This window comes from Tupaia chinensis, unplaced genomic scaffold, assembly GCF_000334495.1.
Source record: "Tupaia chinensis unplaced genomic scaffold, TupChi_1.0 Scaffold147458_1, whole genome shotgun sequence".
Classification (NCBI taxonomy): domain Eukaryota; kingdom Metazoa; phylum Chordata; class Mammalia; order Scandentia; family Tupaiidae; genus Tupaia; species Tupaia belangeri.
In genome coordinates this window covers 132889-145706 of record NW_006207309.1, presented here as the reverse complement: position 1 = coordinate 145706, position 12818 = coordinate 132889, and the positions used below count along the sequence as shown (strand labels likewise).

The 12818-nt window shown below is 39.6% G+C and overlaps 1 protein-coding gene and 1 long non-coding RNA gene across 4 annotated transcripts in view; one reads left to right on the top strand and one right to left on the bottom strand.

Annotated features, from left to right (window-relative positions):
- Positions 1 to 12818, bottom strand: part of ATAD1 (ATPase family AAA domain containing 1) — a 56601-nt gene that overhangs the window by 34601 nt on the left and 9182 nt on the right. The window contains exon 1 of one of the 2 annotated variants that reach the window (XM_006169732.2): positions 166 to 269. The exons of the other annotated variant lie outside the window; for it this stretch is intronic. The gene's annotated coding sequence lies outside the window, so the exon portion shown is untranslated. Of the gene's footprint in view, positions 1 to 165; positions 270 to 12818 lie in introns of those variants that run through there. 2 annotated transcript variants of the gene reach the window in all.
- On the top strand, positions 241 to 12704 carry LOC102482691 (uncharacterized). Of its 2 annotated transcripts, XR_337587.3 has the most exons (5): positions 241 to 367; positions 538 to 641; positions 4593 to 4724; positions 12346 to 12580; positions 12680 to 12704. It is a non-coding gene; the product is annotated as an uncharacterized LOC102482691 (long non-coding RNA). The 2 variants fall into 2 exon arrangements; XR_337588.3 differs by lacking the exon at positions 4593 to 4724.

The following is a 12818-nucleotide window of genomic DNA, read 5'->3' as shown; positions in this document are numbered from 1 at the left end:
ACAGTTGGGGATGCCTTGGGACGATCCACAGAATTGTGCTTCCGGCGGGCGCGGAGGCCCGCCCTCTCGCGCCGAGCATGCGCGACCCGCGGCCACCCACGGGAGGAGGCGCGTTCCTATTTTTGAGAAATGACCGTGGGAGGGGGCGGGAGCGAGTTAGCTCACCTGACGCGTACCCTGCGACGCGCGGGGCCGAGGCTCTCCGCAGAGCCGGTGTGTCTGCAGGCCGCGCTCAGCCAGGCTGAGTGCAGCTGCAGACGCTCAGCGCGAGCTGGGGAAAGCGCTTATCTCCTAGGGTCCCCTGCGCTGCTGGCGCTCTCCGAAGCAACCTTGGCAAAACCAGGAGCCTTGTTGAGAATACAAACAGGTACTCTGCAATACCCGCGAAGAAATTCATCCCTAACTGCAGCTCGATCCTGACTGTCGCAAAGACCGCGTGCAAACCCTCACGCCATTACTGTCTGTATTTGAGCCAGAGCGCCGACGCGCATGGCCACCTCTGTTCCCCCGCCCATCACCATCTGCCTTCATTTCTAGGATGAGCTCACCCTCCTTTCCCATCCCTGCACTGACAAGCACCTGGGGGTGGTGCCTGAAAATCCTTTCGCGAAACTACGTAGCAGCCCACGCAAGCAGACCTGGTAGGTGGGACGAATAGGCACCTGGTAATCGGTTTTGCATTTTGGTGACTTCCCTTTTTCTTTTTGACCCCTTCCCCTTTTTTAGAGTGAGCGTTGTGACACCAGAGGTCCCAAGGGAACAAATCTGAAAGCCAGAGCCTCCTGAATACACAGACCGTCAGGGGGTGAGATGACATTAGACACTGTCCCCAAATGAAAGAAGAATCACTTCCTTCAGATAGAGGCTGTGAGACTGAAATAATATGACAGTTCTCCTCCCTGTCTTCCTTGGAAAGGAGTTTGTCCATCTCTGCTCAGGAATTCTCTTTGATGGCGGAAAAAAAATATGCAACCTGATTGTTGAATTAGCAAATGCTACCATTGTTACAAACTTGTAGTGAGGATAACCCCTACAATTTTATGTCTGTTAGGGGTCAGGCAACATACTGCTATGTGCTTTACATTCATAATCTAAATTCCTCTAAAATAGCCATTTTTTTTCTGTTTTTATAAATTAGCAAATTTTAAAACTGCAAGCTTAGTTTCAATGTTAAACTTTAAACTTTCTAAGTTTATACACCTAATAAATTGCAAAAGACAAAAGTAAAACAAACAGGAAAACTGCCTAGCAACATAAATCTAATTCAAACCCTGTACTTTAAATTTTCTCTGAGATAGTAATTTAATAAGAGCTAAAAATTTATTTGGAAGAGGTAACCCCATGAAATGACAAAATCAAAACACTTTAAAGGATAAGGTTAGGGTGTGTGCATATTTAAAAACTATAAGGCCCAGTCTCTGTGGCACAGTGGTAGCTTGGGAGACTACAGTGTTAGAAGCCACATGGCCCACTGCAGTTTGAATCCCTGATTTTGTCAACCTCAAACATGCCAAGCAGGAGTACCGGGTATCCTGGTGAGCTGGAGATTTGGGGGACTGGAAATCACAGCATGACCAGATCCTGTTGGGAGATGCTTCTCTTTCTCGAGCATGCATGCCACACACACTATCACACACATATATGCATATATATATATATATATATATATATATCATATATTCATTTATACAAGGGGCTGGCCTCATAATGCAGTAGTAAAGCATGGTGTAGAGGGAACCAGATTCCACATGGCTGCCCACAGTTTGAATTCCACCTTGTCAGCTTCATGATGGGTACACACATGCCCACAATCTTGATGGAATACGAAAATAGAGAACAGAGGGTTGCAGCATGACCAAGCCCTGTTGAGAAGCCCCCCCTCCCCCATCCTTACTTGTGCATATGCATCCTCTGGCATTAAAAAGAAAGAGATGGAAAGTGAGAAAGCAAGCCACCAGATCTGGGACTAAAACCGTGGTTGGCCATGTGGTAGTACAGTGCCCTTAGCCACCATGTCACCTGCTGGACCCCATAACATAAATTTAAAAAAATTAATGAGGCAGGGAACAGCAGGTGGCATGGTGGTTAAGGCACTGGACACTCCCACATGACCAACCACAGTTCGAGTCTCAGACCTGGTGGCTTGCTTTCTCGCTTTCCCTCTCTCTCTCTGTCTCTCTCTGGTCAAATTAAAATATGTGAATGAATAAATAAATAATTCTTTTAAAAAAATTAACGAGGGGATCAGCAGATAACATAATGGTTACATCTCTAGATTCCCATGAAGCTGACCACGGTTCGAGTCCCAGACCCAGTGGCCTAAAACTCACAACAGGCACATGTGCGTGCTTGCCCAAAATCCTAAGAGAACAGAGGAGAAGGGATTGCAGTGTGGCCATCCCCCCCTGAGGGTGATTTCTCACTTTCTGTCTCTCTGTCTCTGGTGAGTGCATGTGCCCAATAGCAAAAACCTCTCTACACACACACCAAAAAATGATGAGAAACTATGTTTGGGTAGATTAGACTGGTAGACAGTATGCTAGACTGAATTTTTAGAGAGGGAGCTAGACTTTTTAGAAGAATAGGAAAATTGAGGCAAGGACAATGCTCATAAAAAACGGAGGCTATCAGTGCATGCCAATAATGGCAGTCTCAAAATAGGCCCTTCACTGGATCTCTGGGGTGATTCCAAGTTGAGTCATTGCCTGGGAAGCTTTTGGGGACATGATTTGACAGAACTAGAAGGGTGGGGTTACTATAGAAAAGACCTTTAGGTTTTGTGGCCCTACTGAGTCAAACTGGTTTTTATTAAGAATATCGGGGCTAGCTGGTAGTGTGGTGGTTAAGGTGACTGGATCCCACATGGCCAGCTACACAGCATGGTCCAGACCTGGCAACTTAAGAAATACTCTGGGTGCTTGTGCATGCCCAAAATCCTGAAAGAAGGGAGTTGGAGGAGAAGGAGCTGCAGTATGACCATTCTCTATGGGGGTGCTCTCTCAGTTTCCCTCTGTCTCTCTCCAGTGAGCTCACATACCTTCTGGCAACATTTTTAAAAGAAAAAAAGAGATGGCATGGTGATTAAGGGTGCTGGACTCCCACATGGCCAACTGTGGTTCATATCCTGGACCTGGCAGCTTACTTTCTCACTCTGTCTCTCTCTATCCCTCTCTGGTCAAATTTAAAGAAAGAAAGAGAGAGAGAGAGCAAGTTAAATAAAATAATTATTTTTTAAAAAGAGAGAGAGGAAGAAAGTTAAATAAAATAATTATTAAAAAAGAAAAGAAAGAGAACTTCATGTGCCCTTACTCTGAGAACCAGGGTGACCTGTCTAGTGTGTTTGAGATTAAGAGGGTTTCTGCATGTAGAACTTTTAATGCTAAGACAAAGCCTCAGGCAAATCACAGGGAAATGGTCACCCTACTAAGGACATCCTAAAAGAATCCTAAAATCAGAGTTAGCAATATGGTTATATCTAGTCTCAATTTGTCTGCTTAACACCTGGGTATGATTGATTGTACAAGAGAAAAAAACTGTTGGATGAAGAAATCAAGGCTGACCATAACAGGTCTGCATGCTCCAGAATAAATGCTACTGTTCATTCTCTTTCCCGTAGTGTGGTATAAACCAAGTGCCTATGGCTATATCTTTTGGACTTAGTATTTTCATTTAGTAAATCCTTAGGAGACTTCCTGTGCCTGGGCCCTAAAATCAAATTGCTATTTTCCCATGTATCTATCATTCATGTTCATTTCCATCAATCTCTAAATCAACTAGGTTCTTCCATAATAGAGCAGAGTGAACATATGCTTTTCATCCCAGGAAAGCTTTATGTAATCACTGGCAGCACAAAATACCATATTTGGCCCACAGTAGGAGCTTAATAAATAATTCATTATGTATAATATTAATCAGGAAATTATTACAAATTTTTGGTATACTTTCTGGGCCTTCCCTCTTTGTTAATATCAAGATACTAAAAAGATGACTTTATTGTAGAAAGTTTTGGGTTTTATTTGTGTTTGTCTGTGTGTGTGTGTGTGTGTGTGTGTGTGTGCAGCACCTCTTAAAACAGATATAGCAGTTCTTCCCCATGGTACTGAATTTTCTATTTTTGTTATTGGATGGGAGTATGGTTAGTCTGCTCCGCAGCTGAGGTCAATGTACTGGACCCCTGGTGAAAGGAAGGAATTCTTTAGATTAGGTGGTCTCAAATTTCACTATATGTAATTCACTTGGACAACTTGGCAAAATGCAGATTCTTGGTTCCCATCCTTAGAAGGCTCCCATTCATCTGCTCTAGGTTTTGGTCCAGGCATCTGCATTTTTTTAGAGGTTTTTGCCTTAGAGGACAGGTGCTCATTATAAAGGGAGACAGAATCTGCAAGAGGGAAAGTGAGAAATCACCCCCCAAAGGGGGATGGCCATGCTGCAATCCTTTCTCTCCATTCTCCTCCCAGGATCTTGGGCACATGGGCACACATGCACGCACGCCCAGCGTGAGTTTCAAGCTGCCAGTTCTGGGACTTGAACAGCGAGCATACATGTGGGAGTCCAGTGACATAACTGCTACATCATCTACTTGCCCCCAGGCATCTGCATTTTTAATAAGCATCTGTTCATGAAGATACAAGAATTTGTCTGTCTGCAAAGTAGGAAGAATGCCCTCATCAGAAACAGAATCTGTTGGCAACCTGATCTTGGACTCCCCAGCTTCCAAAACTGTAAGAAATAAATTTCTGTTTTCCTAGCCAGTCAGTCTATAAACAAACCAACCTCTGAGATGAGGCAATAGATAGTTTTGTACCACATTTTGAGAAACTCTACCCTCAGTGAGTAAAGTTTTTAGATGTATTTTTTTCCCCTCAAAAATCTCTACCATCCCAGCCCAAAAGACCTATCTGAAGCATTCAGTGATTTGAGGTACATCAAGAAATTAAAGCAAAGGTGCTTCATGATAAAATTCAGAATAAAATCCCTTTGGAAGAAAAATCTGAAATCTTTAGATAAGCAAGCAAGGTAAACCTGACCCTATTCATTGCTCATTAGAAATAACTTAATTGGGGTCAGCAGGTAGCATGGTGGTTAAGGTGCTGGACTCCCACATGGCCGACGGCAGTTTGAGTCCCCACCCTGGTAGCTGGCTTTCTTACTTCTCCTCCCCCCATCTCTATCTGGTCAAATTAAAAGATAATAGTAATAATAAATAAAATTAAATAAATAATTCTTAGAAAAGAAATAATTCACTTGAGAGTGATTTAGAACAGAACTTCAACAAATAGGTTAAATTTTTATATAGCAGCAATTATGTAAATGTAATAGTCACTTGGTAACCTTGGTTCTTTTTAAAATATTTCAGTGAGAAAGAATAGTCTTAATTATTATTTTGACAAAGTAAATTAAATAGAGTGGTGAGGAAAAGAACAGTACAGTTAATATAAAGCTGTACCTGAAGTCATGAGAACACTGAGAAAAACCAAGATTAAATGCTCAAAGCTCAAGTCAAAAAAATAAGATGGAATTAAAGCAAAAATAATGGGAAATTAAAATTTTAACAGATTGAAAAAATTGGAGTGATGAATTGATAGTTCCATTCTATGAAAGGCACAGAGAGCTAACGACAACAAGAAAGTTCAGACATAGTGTTTGAACTACTAATTTACTTTCCAAATTTTTATGTTTTAAATTTTACATGTAACGGTCATAAACATAATGAGTTAAATGCAGTTTTCTCATGTTATGAGGATAACACTAATCCACCAGCAATGTTACATTTCTGCATCACCCCTTTTCTCAAGCAGTACTGCCAATCTGTGTTATTTTTAATAACTTTTGCTACCAAAATAATATTTCCTAGAACTTAAATATTTAGTTAAAATCTGTAGTATTTTGTGGTTTAGTTTCAGTACAGTATTGAAAATATACAGTTCTAGTACTATCTGTGGAAGATCAGGATTGATCAAAAGTAGATAATTGCTTCAGAAAATATCTACCCTTGTCTCACGAGCAACCGTTTTAAGTATAGATGGAGGAGCGACCTTTGAGATTAATTTGGGACTTTCATCAATGCCTACCCCTCCATTTTTTCTTTTTTTTTTTTTTTAATGGACGAGGGGGTAGGAAGGATTGGGTAAGAAAACCAGATACAAATTTATTAGCCAAAATAGAAAAAACAGTAGTTGAAATGTTAGTTCTCAAGTCCTGTAACAACAGATTGATAAATGATGCATAAAACAAGACCAGATGCTGTAGTTTCCAGGATGCACTTGGCTTCCCATCCTTTATAACCTGGAGCAGTTTTGGCTCTAAGTAGGTCACTTGCTTGCTCTCATTTACCTGATTCTAGGAAAATGTCCTTGAAAATATTTGGAAAATAATATGAATCGGTGCTTAGCATTTTAAGAACAATGATTGTATAAAATTCCCCCCACCCCTGTTTCTTTATTAGCCAGTAACCTTGAAGCATATGTGAAACTAAAATGGACAAGAATTTGAGATTTTTCATTTTCTGAGCATAATGCACCAAACCCTGTGTCCATAAGCATGGTATATTATAATAGTTCTCATAATATATTGTGCTTAGCACTGGCATAGCACTCAACTGTTAGAATTATTGTTGGGGTCTGTATACTCCTATCAGATGTGAATTTCATTTTTCTTTTTTTTTAAGAGAGATTTTTGCTATAGGGCACTTGCACTCACCAGAGAGACAGAGAGACAGAAAATGGGAAATCACCCCCCCATGGGGAATAGCCACACTGCAGTCCCTTCTTCTCCATTCTCCTCTTGAGACTCTGGACGCACACACACGTACTGGTGTAGAGTTTCAAGCCTCTGAGTCCAGGACTTGAACTGCAGTCGACAATGTGGGAGTCCAGTGATGTAACCATTATGCAATCTGCTGGTCCCAAGATGTAAATTTCTTGAAAAAGAAGATGCCTATGACATAGGAGGTGAGTTGCAAGTATTTTAATTAATTGATTTCCTCCCCCCAAATTTTATGTATCTAATAGGGCTTTTCAGGTCCTATTCCTATAGGTTTAATATGATTATGGGAAGAGACAAAGAAGAAAGACAAATGGTTCAAAGATAGGATGTGTAGCACCAACCATATTATGGAGCACAATTATATTAATTATTGCCCTGTTATGAGAGATCTGCTCCTGACATGTGCATCAGAAACAAGTCCATTCAGGGCAAGTCTTGGTCTCTTAGGGTTTAAGAATGTGGACTTTACAGATCTGTGTTTCAATTTGAGATCAGCTCTGTTTTAATTTTATAACTGTAGTCAAGTGACTTGGACTCATAAGTCTCAGTTTCCTCACATTTAATGTGGGGACAGTAATGGTACACATGCCATGGATTTACACTGAGAATTAAGCAAGACAATGCATATAAAGAAAGCATTGGCCTCAATGTCTAGCACTTAGCAAGTGCTCTATTAACATGCCACTCTAATACCCCAGATGATATTTTTGTTATACTATGAAGTGGTACTCTCTTATCCTCAGAAGTCAGTAGAGACAATGATTCTTTTGTAACTGCTTTAGGTTTGCATGAGGATTTGACCTCTTAAGGTTTCATCCATACCTTTTTTTTTTAATAATTATTTTTTTAAATTTATGTATTCATTCTTTTATTTTTATTTATTTATTTATTTATTTGGAGAGGTTTTCGCTATAGGGCACGTGCGCTTGCCAGACAGAGAGAGACAGAGAGACAGAAAGCGAGAAATCACCCCCCAGGAGGATGATCACGCCGCAATCCCTGCTCCTCCATTCTCCTCTCGGGATCTTGGGCACGCACGCACACACGCCCGGCGTGAGTTTTAAGCCACTGGGTCCGGGACACAAACCGCAGTTGACTATGTGGGAGTCCAGTGACATAGCCATTACGCTAACTGCTGGTTCCCTATTCATTCTTTTATTTTAATTTGACCAGACACACACACACAAGCACACACACACACACACACACACACACACAGAGAGAGAGAGAGAGAGAGGGAAAGTGAGAAAGCAAGCTATCAGGTCCAGGACTCAAACCGCTGTTGGCCATGTGGGAGTGTCCAGCACCTTAATCGCCATGCCACCTGCTGGTCCCATCCATAGTTTCTTGTCTGAAGTGTTTGTCTTCTCTGACTTGTGGAGAGGCTATCCCCCTCTGTCCCTTACAGCTTGGTTCCCAACCTTAATATATCCCTCTGATAGCATCTTACTGATCAGTACTATGTGAACCTGCTACTGTAAAACCTGTAAGATTCTATCCTATGACCTGAAGATCATTAAAATAACTGTGGATATTTCTCAGTTCACTTAAGACTATCATAAAGGATGGCTATTATTTCCATTTAATAACAGACATTTATTGACCTTACAGTCATTGTTCTTGTGGAATTCAAAAGACTAAAAATATCTAAAATACAATTCTTCACAGTGCTGTTTTTTTTGTTTTTTTTTTAAGCTAGGGGTTTGTTCCATATTTTATCTCTATTCATTATTTGCTTGAAGAAAACTTGCTTGCTTAGGTTACTATGTGGGTTTTACACAAGAAAAAAGAAATGACTTCAGTAGATGAAAGTGAGATGCTGAAAAAGTCTTGAGATTTAGAAGTCAATAATTTGCTTATCTTATCTTTTTTCTGAAAAATTATTTTTATTACCCTCAGAAACTAGCATAACATCAGAGCTGTTATTCTTCATATAAAATTTATTTGAACACAAGATATTTTAAAAAAATATTTATTACATGCAACTCAGAACATTCCCAATATCGAGGGAGCTTTACTAAGCAAAAAGAAATGATATATCCAATACAGAAATTGAATGCATTTCTTCCAAAGGCAAAGGCAGAGCAAAATTGTCTGATTTTAGGTATTTTTTAAATCATTTTTAGAATTATTTTATAAATTTTACTCATTACTATTATTTTTTAATTTGACTGGTGGGAGAGACTGAGAAAGTGAGAAAGCAAGCTGCCAGGTCTGGAACTGGAACTGTGATTGGCTATGTGGAAGTCCAGTGCCTTAACCACCATTCTCCCTGTTGACCCCCTGATTTTAGATAATTAAGAATGAAAGATCAAGGTTGGCCCTATAGCGTAGTGGTTAAGGGAGCCAGATCCCATGTGGTCATCTGCGTGGTTTAAATCCTGGCCCCAGCGGCCTGTAAAGTGTGCCAGGCACCTGTATGTGAGTGCCCAAGATCCCAGCAGGATAGAGGTGGAAGAAAAGAGATTGTACCTTAACCTTTCCCCAGTAGGGATACTTTCTCCTTCCTCTTTTGTCCTGTTTGTCTGTCTCTCTCTGGCAAGAGCACACACCCTCTGCACAATTAAGAAAAGAAAAAAAGAATGGAATGTCCAGGAAGCCTCCTCCTTTCACTTCAAGGGGCCCAGCAGTAGAGCACTAGCAAACCAAGGCTAAAATCTCGCCTTCCATCCCTTTTATTTTTATTGTTTCTGGAACCACAAAAAAAAAAGAAGAAAGAAAGGGTAAGAAAAGGAAAAAAGCTTGTAACTGGAGTTGCAGAAGTTCAGGAAACAAATTAAGTATACAAAATTGGCAGGATTGAAAGCCCTATTCAACTTCAAAATAGTGTACCTGGTCATATTTCACAAACCTTTCTACTGTCTGGCCTGTTGCTTTTGTTCCAATACCAGCACCATTGTGAGAGCTGTGAATGCCCAAGACCCAGTGCCAGAGGCAGGCCCACACCCATTTCTTTACATCTTCCGAGTTCTCAGGTTATGAGGGATCAGAAAAGAGTATAGTAATGGAAAAGGAGACAAAGAGGCTGGCTGTTCAACAGTGTTTTCTTCCCCAAAGGTGTTTGTAAAAAGCAGAAAGATGCTAATGATTCTTAGCTGTCTAAAAGCAGCTTTAGAGTTCGGTCTTGTACTGTGTCCCACCTTCCCCCATTCCGATCTATCCATCATGTAATCCTCCTTAGGCTAGATAAATGGCTTTCTACAGTTTGTCATCATGTTGTCCTCACAGGCTAGTATTCAATAGCGCTCCACCCTCCATCTCTTCCTTGGGGCGCTTGGAAAGAAGCAGTTAAGGTGAATGGTGTCTACCGCCATGAAATACAATGATTGTGTCTTGTTTTATTTTGTTTTGTTTTCATGAATAATATATTTCTTCAGCTTGGTGAGTCATAAGGATCTCCAGCACTTGAACTCATACACACATGGCACTTGGCATATGATACTGGGGCTGGGCCTATAGAACTTGATTTTAACTATTATCCCCAATTTCTGTCTTTATACCCAATACAGAAAAGTATTGCCAAGCATAAAGTGTCAAGTAGGTGAAAAAATACTGCCTCGAACTGCTTCTGTGGCCTGCTGGTTACCGCAGTTGGATCCACATGGCTAACCATGTGGTTTGAGGCCCAGACTCAGCAGCTCAGGAACTACGAGGGGAGTATGTGTGCACTCCAAATCCCCATGAGATGGAGAAATGGAGAAGGGATTACAGTACAACCATTCTCCATAGGGGGTGCTTTCTCCTTCTCTTTCTGTGTCTCTGTCTCTGGTGATCACTCATATGCACTGGCAAAATTTTTCAAAATATATAAAATAAATATATGCCAAAATAGTTCAAAGCATGCAAGATGCAGATTATTTACTATTTCATTCAGGACTTAACACACTATATTATTTACTATTATTAATATAATAGAATAATATTCCATCATATATACAATGTGTTTTATACAGTATATAATATGTCATATATATTACACAATATTTATATAATATAAAATGAAAACCTATACATTCAAATATACTATTATAATACTATTTAAGTAAATATTAGGTTGTTGGAAAAGTCATATTTTTCTGATTTTCTATGCAAAAATACGTCATGACTTTTCCAACAACCCAGTATGAAAATAATATTCTGTATATATTCTATCATACTATTACAATACTATTTAGATAATATAGTATGATAAATTTTATTTAATTTATCTACTTATTTAATATTAAAATACTGTTTTATCCCATATATACACAGTATTTGAGAAATGCTATATTATGACAGTATTAAACTATAGGGTCCAGCACTGTGACTTATATCAAAGATAACCTTTCTGGTTTCTGCCTCTGAAAATGAGATAGTTTAATCGACTTTGTAATTCCATGATTCTGTAATTCCCTTTGATATGAGTGTGAGAGAGCTTTTGTTGGATTTGCTTCCCCTTTGGAACTCATCAAACAAATGGTAAATTTGCACTCTAGGTTTGGGAGTATTTTTTTAAATATTCAGAAGTTATAAAGATTTCCAATAAGACTGGTACAGTAATGCCTTATCAACTACTGTTTTGCCAACCAAGATTTTGTCATAATGTGGTATTATATTTGTATGCCTAAATTCTAAAATTGATGATCTCTATGTATGTATGGTTGAGTTTAGTTCCTTTAAATCAAACAACTTAACTATAGTTCAGTTCATCCCCACATTTGCCCCAGCCTGTGCTTAGTTGTATGGGATGGTGAAGAGAGAGTAGATCTGCTATTCTTCGCACTCCACTTTCTACCCTCTATGTGAGTGGCAATAACAGGAGAGCTGGTAGAGCAAAAAAATCATGCCCTTTTTTGTGGAAGAACCAGCTGGCTATTGAGTATGTTGACAAAACTTACAAAAATGATAACCAGTAAGAAAGTAAATACAAGACACCTTGTATACCAATAGAGTAAGGGATAAATAAAAAAAAAAGTTTTAAAAATGTGCATTTAAATGTGGCATGTTGGTTAAAGCACTGGACACTCCCACGTGGCAGACCATGGTTTTAAGTCCTGGGCCTGGTGGCTTGCTTTCTCACTTTATCTCTCTCTCTGGCTCTCTCTGGTCAAATTAAAATAAATGAATGAATCAATAAAATTAAATAAAATAATTTTTTAAATGTGCGTTTAATATAAAATAAGCCCTGTCTTTCACAGCAGGCCATGGCTTTCAGAATATGAGCTCATGAACAACAGAGGAAAAAGAGTATTCTCTGCTTTATTGCTAAGTTGATCATTTAATTCTTTTGTGAATTCTCTATTTCCTTGAACTTGCCAATGAAGCTTAAGAGATTACTATAATAAATTTTGAAAAGATTTACATAAATACTCATGAATCATGGTTTTTTTAAAATAATTGTTTTATTTTATTTATAAGTATTATTCTTCAATTTGCCCAGAGAACAACAGACAGAGAGAGAGAAAGTAAGCTGCCAGGTCCAGGACTTGAACTGTGGTTGGCCATGTAGGAGTCCAGCGCCTCAAACACCACACCACCTACCGGCCCCGTGAATCATGTTTTTTAAAGGTTTATTATTTATTTCTTCCCTGACAGAGAGAGAAGGAGCACCCCGAACAGTCTTGGTGACACAATCCACCCCCAGCTTCAACTGACCCTAAATCACGGGCACGTGCGTGCTGGCATACTTAGGGAGTTCTCTGGACATGAACCCAGGACCTTCCCGGGTAGGTCAGCTTCACAAAACATTGCTTTTCAGTGCTGTGCCATCATCTGGCCGCCCACAAATCGTGTTTTAATGGAAAGTTTGCTAAAGAGGAAGAGCCAGGAGGTAAGGACATAGAATCCTCTCTACATGTGTGCTGATTTACTACTTTTATCAAGAGAACAAACATTTTACCTTTTTTTTTTTTTTTTTTTTTTTTTCCAGTGTCATTCTAGAAAATAAATTCAACAGTAAGAAATTGTATACTGGGGCCAGCAGGTGGCATGGTGGTAAATGCACTGGACTCCTACCAACAAGTCATACTGCGCAGTTCAAGTCCTGGACCTGGTGGCTTGAAACTCAC